Here is a 10750-nt window from a genome sequence, read left to right as displayed (position 1 = left end):
AAATGAAAAAGTGGTAGGGAACAAGTTATTAGAGATGGTATTCATGCAATTGCAATTTATGTCTCACAAATTGATAGACTCGAGTTATTTGAGGGGACCACATATGAATTTATAGTACTTTATAGTAAAGAATAAAATATTCATCTGGCCCTTGATTTTGATATCACATGGCAATTAATGTTTGACATTGGAAAAAAAATTATGTAGTTCAAAAGTTCGTACCATCAATTAATTACACTCAGAATGTTACAAAAAAACAAATGTCATTAATTCTTAGCTTTAATAGCTATTGGCTTGGTTAATTACTTTTCATCTTCAACATCATTGCGTGGTAATTAATTTTCTCTTGATATTATTATGTTGACAATTAAATTTATGTTTTAATAATAATATTAAGGATGAATAATGTGTTTGGAATTTTTGTAGTTTTTGCTTACGATTTTAGGGAGACTCTCAGATGTTGATTCCAATCTTCTTATATGCTTTTCCGTTATGATGTATAGATAATAAAATAAACACATAAAAATTAATTGTTCAAATAAATTATAGAACCATAAATTAAAAAATATTCAAAAACGTTATGAATAAAGGAAAAAGTCTTCACCAAAAACTCCTTTCAAAAATCCATTTTAACAAAAGTCTTTGAAACAATTTATGGTTTCGAATTCAATTACATATAAAAAAGAGTGTTTAACACTTGCGTTCTTCCTTTCTAAAATTGGTTATACTTTATTGAATCTACAAAAAGAATATAACTTTATTTTATTGCATTTTATAGTAAATGAAAAATAAAATGTGTTAGTACTCTATAAGGGTGACTTTTTCTTCTAGTATTTATGAATATGATTCAAAGTTGCATAATTTCTTAGAAAAAAAGACGATGAATTATTTTAATTGAATTATTTCAAAAACATAAAAAAAATCGTAAATGAAAAATAAAATGTGTGTTAGTGCTCTATAAGGGTGACTTTTTCTTCTAGTATTTATGAATATGATTCAAAGTTGCCTAATTTCTTAGAAAATAACGAGGATGAATTATTTTAATTAAATTATTTCAAAAACATAAAAAAATTGTAAATGAAAAATAAAATGTGTGTTAGTGCTCTATAAGGGTGACTTTTTCTTCTAGTATTTATGAATATGATTCTAAGTTGCCTAATTTCTTAGAAAATAACGAGGATGAATTATTTTAATTGAATTATTTCAAAAGCATAAAAAAAAATTGTAAATGAAAAATAAATTGTGTGTTAGTGCTCTATAAGGGTGACTTTTTCTTCTAGTATTTATGAATATGATTCTAAGTTGCCTAATTTCTTAGAAAATAACGAGGATGAATTATTTTAATTGAATTATTTCAAAAACATAAAAAAAATTGTAAATGAAAAATAAATTGTGTTAGTGCTCTATAAGGGTGACTTTTTCTTCTAGTATTTATAAATATGATTCAAAGTTGCCTAATTTCTTAGAAAATAACGAGGATGATTTATTTTAATTGAATTATTTCAAAAACATAAAAAAAATCTTTTAGAAGGAAAATCGTGCCAAACTCTTTTATAGTTTCTTTAAGCTCATGTTTGGTTCTGAATAGATTTAGAGAACTAATTGAGAGAAAAAGAGGGAATGAAAGTGAGATGGTTTGAATTATATAAAAAATGGTAAAACATAAAAGAAAATGAGAGAAAAAATTATGAAAGTTACTAAGTGATTTGATTTATTTAATAAATTAAAAAAACATTTTACTTGATAAATTATATGAATACCATTTTATACTCAGTTATAGAAGGAATTACATAATTATCATTATTATTATTATTATTATTATTATTATTATTTATCTTGGTGATCTGACTTTCTTTTTCTGATTCTTATATGTTACTAAATGGATCTTCCGTTAAGGAAATTCACAAGGTATTTTCTTAAAATTGAGTTTTGTTATTCATTTGATAATTGAAGTATTTTTAAATAATCGTAACATTTATAATTTATAATATTACGAAAAATAAAATTAAAATATCAACTATCTTCAGAATAAAATTTGTTTAATCTATGATAAAATAATATTGTACCTAGATAAATCAAAAATCATAACTACGTAATCTTATTTTATCTCTATCAAATCAAATTAAATATTACTAGACCCAAAAACTAATAAAATAATATTTAAACAAAAATATTAATAGAACTCTAAAATTTAAGTTTATCCCAACAAACTCCCCCATAAACTTAAATTATTCCTTCCTTCAGTCGACTTTCCATTTGCATCATCCCACACCGGGTTTGCTTCTTTCAATCAGATTTGAGTTGGAGTTATCCAAGCTCTTACTAGTCATATCTTGCTTCAAGCACCTTCTCTCCAATACTTTGAACTCTAGTTCATACAACCGGTTCTTCTTTGCTTTTGCTTGGGTTGTCAAACGACCATGATTATCCTTTAAATACAGTACCTGGTCCTTCATAAAAATAGAATTACCTTTTTCAATTATCTGACCCATGCTTAAAATATTACTCTTCAGCTCAGGAACATAGTAAACATCCTTAATCTCTCCAACTCGTCCATTGTTCTGCATATGCCGAATTGTTCCACGCCCTTGGAGTTATCAAAAAAGTTCCATTTCCACACATATGATTGCTTGCCCCAGTATCTAGATACCATACCGAGTTGGTAGAAATCTCATCAGTCTTTGATTTCAAGCATGTTCCAACATCCGCCTCCTTCAGCTCCTCAAGCTCAACCTTCTGTTTATTCATAATCTCATTAGCTTCATCCAGAAGCCTTCATATCCGCTGAATCTCTTCATCTTTTTGTTTGAGTTCTTTCTCTAGGTTTTCCTTCTTCACAATTGTTGCATCCTTTATCGAGATCACTTCATCCATTGTTGGGATTGGGCTCTCCATGTCCACTACATCCAAGCTCTTTCCAGGAATAGTTCTTCTGCATCTTCAGTAAGGAGATTCATCTCCCCCTTTGTCTCGGTCTTGCAATACTTTGCAATATGGCCAGTACACTTGTTTGCATAGTGATCGTACTGGCCACAATTAAAACACTCAACTCTTGATCGATCTCCTAGGCCTTTCCCTTGTCCTCGGTCACGCTAATTCTGTTGATCGGTTTGCTCTTCATCATTCTCAAAATTACCTCGATCACGCCCACCTCGTCCTCGGCCTCCTCGCCCTCTACGGCTAGGACCTCGGCTCTGAGTAATCCTAGTTTTATTCGAGTCAAACTGTACATGTAGTGCTTGATCGTCGAGTTCAACCTAATCATCCCAACTCCTTCTCCTTTGTTCGTGGGCTTCTAATGACTCAACAAGTTCATCAACTGTGAGAATCAACAAGTCATTCGATTCTTCGATGGCGCACATGATACTTTCAAAATCTTTTGTAAGAGATCTCAAAATTTTTCCCATAACCCGACTAGATAGCATTTATTCTCCATTCATGCCGAGTTGGTTGGCCACCTTCTCCACCCGAGTTATGTACTCGGTTATATGCTCTTTGGGCTCCATCTTCAACTGTTCAAACTCTCCTCTAAGAGCTTGTATTCGGACTTGTCTAACGCGATTGTCACCTTTATACGCAACCTCTAATATCTCTCAGGGTTCCTTTGCTGATTTGGCATTCAGTATCTTTTCGAATCCCGACTCATCAACTGCATTGTAGAGAAAATACAATTGTTACCCATCTCTTGCACGTGATTTCTTTAATGCGGTTATCTGTTCCACCGTCTGATGTTCATCCTCACCAGGTTCAAAGTACCTGTCTTCCACCATATCCCAAATGTCTTGGGATCTCAATAACGCCTTCATCTGTAGGCATCAATTATTATAATTGGTTTTTCTCGTCAATTGTAGCACACTCATAACATTTACAACCTTTGCCATCTCTCTCAAAATATCAAGCACTCATTTTTTTCTCTCATGATGTTTGACTTTCTCCTCTCTCTTTTTTTTCTCTCGGTACTCAGAACATAAAGTTCTGATACCACTATTGAGAAAATCTCACGTTACATACACTCAAATATTTTCCTAAAATTGAGTTTTGCTATTCATTAATAATTGAAGGGATTTAAATAGCCGTAGTACTTACAATATTACGGGGAATAAAAATAAAATATCAATTATCTTAAAAATAAAATATGTTTAATCTATCATAAAATGATATTGTACCTAGATCAAGCGAAAATCATAACTATGTATCCCTATTTTATCTCTGTCAAATCAAATTAAATATTACTAGACCCAAAAACTAATAAAATAATATTTAAACAAAATTATTAATAAAACCCTAAAATTTAAGTTTATCCCAACACCTTCAACACTCCACATTCATATATGAGATATCCTCAAATCTAGTGTTATCAAAATGGGTTGAAACCCGTGAGCCAACCCGGCTCACCACGGGTTTGAGCCAGGTTGGGTTAGAAAAAAATGTGAAAATTTTGATGCGAACCAATTTTGACCCGACTTGCTAAGAACTCGGCTCACTTGGGTTGAACCCGTGGTGAGTCGGGTTGGCTCACCAACCCACCTATTTTTTTTATTGAAATCAAATTAATTAAATTAATTATTCAAAACGCACAACCTTTACTTCGTAGTAGAGCTTTTCGTGTTGCATTGAGTTGTTGTCTATTCAAAAGTTCCCCTCTGCTACATATTTTTGTTAACGACTATATGTAGTTTCTTGGTCAAACGGTTGTGTATGTCTCATTAAACTAAATTTACAAAATTTTATGCTTTATAGCTTAGAATATATAACAATAGAGTTCTTTTGTTTCATTTTCTTTTATATCAATTGATCTAATTATTACTGTTTCAATTTGATCGATCAAAGTAACATGTTATAAGAATGTCAGAAGAAGAGGGTGAAAAAGAGTTAAGTGAGTCAATGAGCCAACCCGTTTAACCCACCAACTTGTGGTGAGTCGGGTCGGGTTTAAATTTTTTCAACTCGCTACTAAATGAGCCGAGTTGGGTTGGCTCATTAAGTGGCCAACCCGTGATGGATCGGATTGGGTCGGATCGGGTTAACCATTTTCACAACTATACTTGAATCATTTGAAAGAAACAAACTTCTCCCTCGGAATTCCATCTTCACGCTCGGTACATTCCTAAAAACAAATACAACATAAATAACATGTCCTCTAATTTAAAAGGAAAAAAAAAACATAAAACTTTTTCTTTAGATAAGAAACTAAATTTCTTAAAAAATAAGTAGAAGAGAAAGATATTTAAAAAAGTCTATTAATCATTTTATATATATTTTTTTGCATATAAAAATATTCTCCTTAAAATATTGTAATAATAATTTATATTTCTCTATAATGGCATTCATCCACTAGTAATTAAAAAAAATATACAAGTAAGATTACATTTATCGTACTAACGATGTAAGATTACATTTTTTTTATGGTAACCAAACATATAGGTTTTTACCTATATAACAATTAATCATTTAAGAATAATTTTTAATGGACAAACTAAAAACCCACTGTATATGTCTAAATCAATAAAAAGTGAATCAGAACTCGCCGATATCTCTTCAATAAAGCACATATTATTCATCCTTTTCACCCTTTTAAGATTTCATATCATGTACTTGGCTTGGCATATTTTACATGTAATTGATCATTTGATAAAGAAAACCACTTTAGATTTGGCTGATGGCTGACACTAGTGAAAAATAGCATATAACGTCACGCGTTCAACGTCCAATCACTGAATAATCAACGTTAAAAATGACCGTGACATTTTTGTAAATAAATGCAATTTTTAGACGTCGTTTATACTTGTAATTCGACATCAATTTGTTATATTGGGTAAATTTTGCAAAAATGTTTGGTTGGAAGGTGAAAATGTATTTACGTATGACGTCGAATTCGCTAGAATTAGACGTCAAAAGGATATAAAACGTCGAGTGCCCCAACGTTAGACGATAAAAGGTTAGTGAATTCAATAAACGTCGAATTGTAAAAATTGTAAGAAAAAATCACAATTAATTAAAAAAAAACAAAAAGAAATTATTAACGTCGAATATTGACAAAATTCGACGTTAATTTGATTAACATCGAATTGTTCTATGCTTGACATCAATTTAACGTATGTCGATATGATGTCGATCTCAAATTCAACGTAAAAAACAAAAATTATTCGACATTATACGCTGTTTTTGTACCGGTGTGAATTACCATCAGATACGAAGTTTAATTGGTTAAAACGTACGGTTGAGCTATATTGATATTTTAGTCCAAATAGCACTGTTTTTTTTCTTTTTTGGTTTTATATATTTTTATTATGCAAATAATATGATTTATTAATTATATTCATAATTCAATTGTAGAAAAATTGTATTCTAAAGTGTGATATTTTTTATAAATAATTTTTTTCTCCCAAAAGCCACTTTCTTCTTTTATTTTAAATAAAAAGGAATTAAAAATTTAATTTGAAATTTTTGTTTCTCGATAATCAAATTCTAACTAATTTTTCGACTAACCTCCTATCAATTACATCTTAAAATTCGACTTCCGAAAATCGAATTATGAATTTATTTCAAATTATATTATTGCTATAAAGCTTTGAAATCTGTAGAGAGTGCAGGTTTTTACTTATTTGTCATAATAACTACACAGATTTTACGTTCTCTGTGGTTCCCATAACTCCACAATCATATATAAGGCCAAGCAATTAGAATTAGAAGAAAGTAGTACTTAATCATTTGCATTGTGCTTTCTTTTCCTACTCTTTTAATCATTAAAACAACACACAATGGAGTTATTTTACCGTAAACTAATTTTAAACCCATGGCCTGATTATGGGTTGCTATTTGTTTTTATTAAAAGAGATTTACACATTGAGAAAATAAATAATAAATATTTTTAAGTTTATGACTAAGTATTGAATAGAGTCAACCTAAAAAAAATATACGTTTAAAAAGTCAATATTTTTATAAAAATATAAATAATAGACTTTGTAAAAATACAAATGATAGAATATGTGCAAAAATAGAGTACACTCTCTAAAAATTTAAAAGATATGAATAAATATGTAACGTAGACTTGCTAAATACACAAACCAATGCATGAACAGACTAATTTAGTATATATTATTAGACTCGTATAATCAATGCAATAACAAACTCGTTTTTTATGTATTGTTAAACTTGCTTAATTAGTATATGGGCACACTTGTCTAATGTGTATTATTATACTTATCTAATCAGTATATCAAAAAATTTGTCTGATTGTCGCAAACAGAACCGCGACGGGATGACGACCAAAAAAGAAACGGGCTTAGAAAAAGAGATTTGGAGTCGCCACCATAGTTTATTCTGGAAAACTACGAAAAAACCATAAAATGATAAGGCATGGTCTATGAAAATGAGATTCTAAGTTCGGGAGTCGGTTATGTGTAGGGAAGGTATTAGCACCAACAACGTCTGCCCTAAGGCAGTACCTTTAACTAAATACGTGAATATGATGTGGTTTTCAAAATGTTTAACTATCCCCTAAAATAAAACTCTAAAGAAACAAAATATACTTTTTAGTTTTTTGTGCCCGACAAGGATTGACCTTGCTCCTACGTATTCTCATTAAAATGAGAAATCAGGGTTACGTAGTTCTTTTAGAAACTGCTTGAAAATTTTGTTTGAGGAATTGTTTGAGAAATTTTGGGTAATGACTACTAGGCTGATGCGTACGATCGCACGAGTATTCATACCGATATTTATATCATTACATGTTTTTTAAAGTTTTATACATTTTTTATTTTCTTTTTATAAAGAAAGAGAGGTGAGTTGAAATATCTATGACATAAAAATGTGAAAAAAGCATAGGATAAAATTGTGGTAGAAAACAGGATAAATTTATAAACTAAAAAAAATGATCAAAATGCATATAAATAGAATGAAAAGAAAATGTGTACCTTGTTGAAGATTTGAATGATGAAGCAAGACTTTGCTTGTAATAAGTTGTGAGAAGAGATAGATTGATGGTGAAGAAGATGAATTTATAGTAGAAATGTGGTATGGGATTTACTATGTATAGAGGGATTAGGAAATAGTAAAATGTGAGAGAAAAATGAAGTAGAGTTTTGGGATGGAATGAAGAGGTTTTGAGAGAGAAGAGACGAATATTATGTAATTGTGTGTGTGTCTGTAGAAGAATGATAATAGGGGAGATAAGAAATGTGTGGAAAGATATGTAGTGTGGGAGAGAAGAATGAAGTAGAGTTTTGGGATGGAAATGAAGAGGTTTGGTGTGAGAGAGAAAAGATGGATATTGTGTAATTGTGTGTGTGTGTAAAATGGAGTGAAGAGAATGTGGGTATTTATACACATATGGATGGAGAAAGTTGATGAAGAAAAGTAATATAATAAGTGGGTGGAAAAATTAGATGAAATGAAATAAAATAAAAAAAAAAGTAAATAGTAAAAGTTGGTGTGGAAAATAAGTGAAAGAAATAATATAAAAAGTGGGTGGAGAAATTAGGTAAAGAAAGTAGATGGAGAAAATAATAAAATATGTTAGTGGAGAAGGTGGTAAATAAAATATAATTTAGAAAAGTGGTGGAATAAATAAAAGTTAGTAAGAGAAAATAATATAAAAGTGGGGTGGAAAAGTAGATGGAGAAAAATGGATGAAAGAAATAATAAAATAAGTTGGTGGAGAAGTTGGTGGATAAAATATAATTTAGGAAAGTAGATGGAATAAATAAACGTTAGTAAGAGAAATTAATATAAAAGTAGAGTGGAAAAGTAGATGAAGAAAAATGGATGAAAGAAATAATAAAATAAGTTGGTGGAGAAAGTGGTGGATAAAATATAGTTTAGGAAAGTAGATGGAATAAATAAAAGTTAGTAAGAGAAATTAATATAAAAGTGGGGTGGAAAAGTAGATGGAGAAAAATGGATGAAAGAAATAATAAAATAAGTTAGTGGAGAAGGTGGTGGATAAAATATAATTTAGGAAAGTAGATGGAATAAATAAAAGTTAGTAAGAGAAATTAATATAAAAGTGGGGTGGAAAGGTAGATGGAGAGAAATGGATGAAAGAAATAATAAAATAAGTTGGTGGACAAGATATGATTAAAAAAGTGTAAGTGGAATAATTAGAAAAGTTGGTATATAAAAATTAATAAGGAAATGAGGTGGAAAAAGTAAATGTAAAAGGCAGATGATGTGGAATGTGATATGGAGGGTGAGGTGGATGGTGATGTGGAGAGTGGGGTATGATAAGAGAAAGGGGGGAGGAAGTAAAAAAATGTGGGATTATTTTGGGCCATTGAATTAAGGAATAAAAAATTAATTTGGGGTTGCAAATAGTAAAACAGATAATATATTTTTTTATTCTTTTGTTCTTTTTTATTTATTTATTTTTGTGAAATCTTATTTACCCGGACGAAATTGGGTATTGACAGCTGCCCCTCTTTACTTAGATTTTACGAGATAATATGATAAACAAAGTTTTTATATTATTAGAGTAAAAGATAAGTAAAGATAGAAATACTAATTTCGTCTGGGTTTCAAATAGAAAGAGGGAGAATAACAACCAATTCAGCATACAATGACCGAATTCAGGAAGGAGATTACAACGCAGCAAAAAGCTTGGCCAATGCCCAAAGGGAGGCGATTTACCAAACAAAAACTTGGATTCGACCATTGCCAAGCAGAGGGCCGTTAGAAAAACTAAAACCTGGACTTGACCATTGCCTTGCAGAGGGCCAATATCGCAGAAGAAAACTTAAATTCGACCATTGCCAAGCAGAGGGTCGTTAGACAAACTAAAATCTGGACTTGACCATTGCCTTGTAGAGGGCCAATATCGCAGAACAACAACCTGGATTTGACCATTGCCTTGCAGAGGGCCAATATCGCAGAAGAAAACTTAAATTCGACCATTGCCAAGCAGAGGGCCGTTAGACAAACTAAAATCTGGACTTGACCATTGCCTTGCAGAGGGCCAATATCGCAGAACAACAACCTGGATTTGACCATTGCCTTGCAGAGGGCCAATATCCCAGAAGAAAACTTAAATTCGAGCATTGTCTTACAAAGGGACGAGATACCAATGGAAGAAAATGAATTGTTTGATTGTTTTGAATTGGAAACTTTTGAATTTGTTTATTATTTTTTTTATGAGCTTTGTTTTTTTAGTTTTGAAATTTTGAGATGTTGAATTTTTTTGATTTTTTTCTTGAGATAAAAATGAGTGTCCATTTTTTTTATGAAATGAGAAACAAGGTTTTAAAATTTTTTCATAAGTTGAAATCAATAAACAAGGTGTTGCATTTTTGTACAAGGATTAGGATTTTGAAGCCTCGATATGCAAGAGAAACATGGTTGTTGTAAATTTTGAAATTGGAGGAGAAAACTTTGATGCATGTTGATTTTTTTTTCTTTTTGAAGGAAGAAGATTTGATAAACATTCATGAAAACAAATTCAAAGTTTATGAAAATATGTATATTATGATGTTGACTTGTGATTTTTTTGTCCATAATGGAAGATTATGAAACTATGACACTTGTTTTTTTTACTGAGTCAATTTGTTTTCTTTGAAATCATCAAATTTATGAAGATTTAGACCTTCATTTTCTTTTTTACAATGGATGTCAAATTCTAAAGTCAAATGTTCAAAATAAAGCTTGTGTGCTAGACATTTTCTGATGAAATACTAGTGTATACATGCTTGATATCAGAGGTTGGTTAAAATGGTAAGAAAGATTTTTCGAAGGGTTTAGAGGAGACTGAGATGACTTT

Source organism: Vigna angularis, chromosome 9, assembly GCF_016808095.1.
Source record: "Vigna angularis cultivar LongXiaoDou No.4 chromosome 9, ASM1680809v1, whole genome shotgun sequence".
Taxonomy (NCBI): Eukaryota; Viridiplantae; Streptophyta; class Magnoliopsida; order Fabales; family Fabaceae; genus Vigna; species Vigna angularis.
This window is presented reverse-complemented; position numbering follows the sequence as displayed.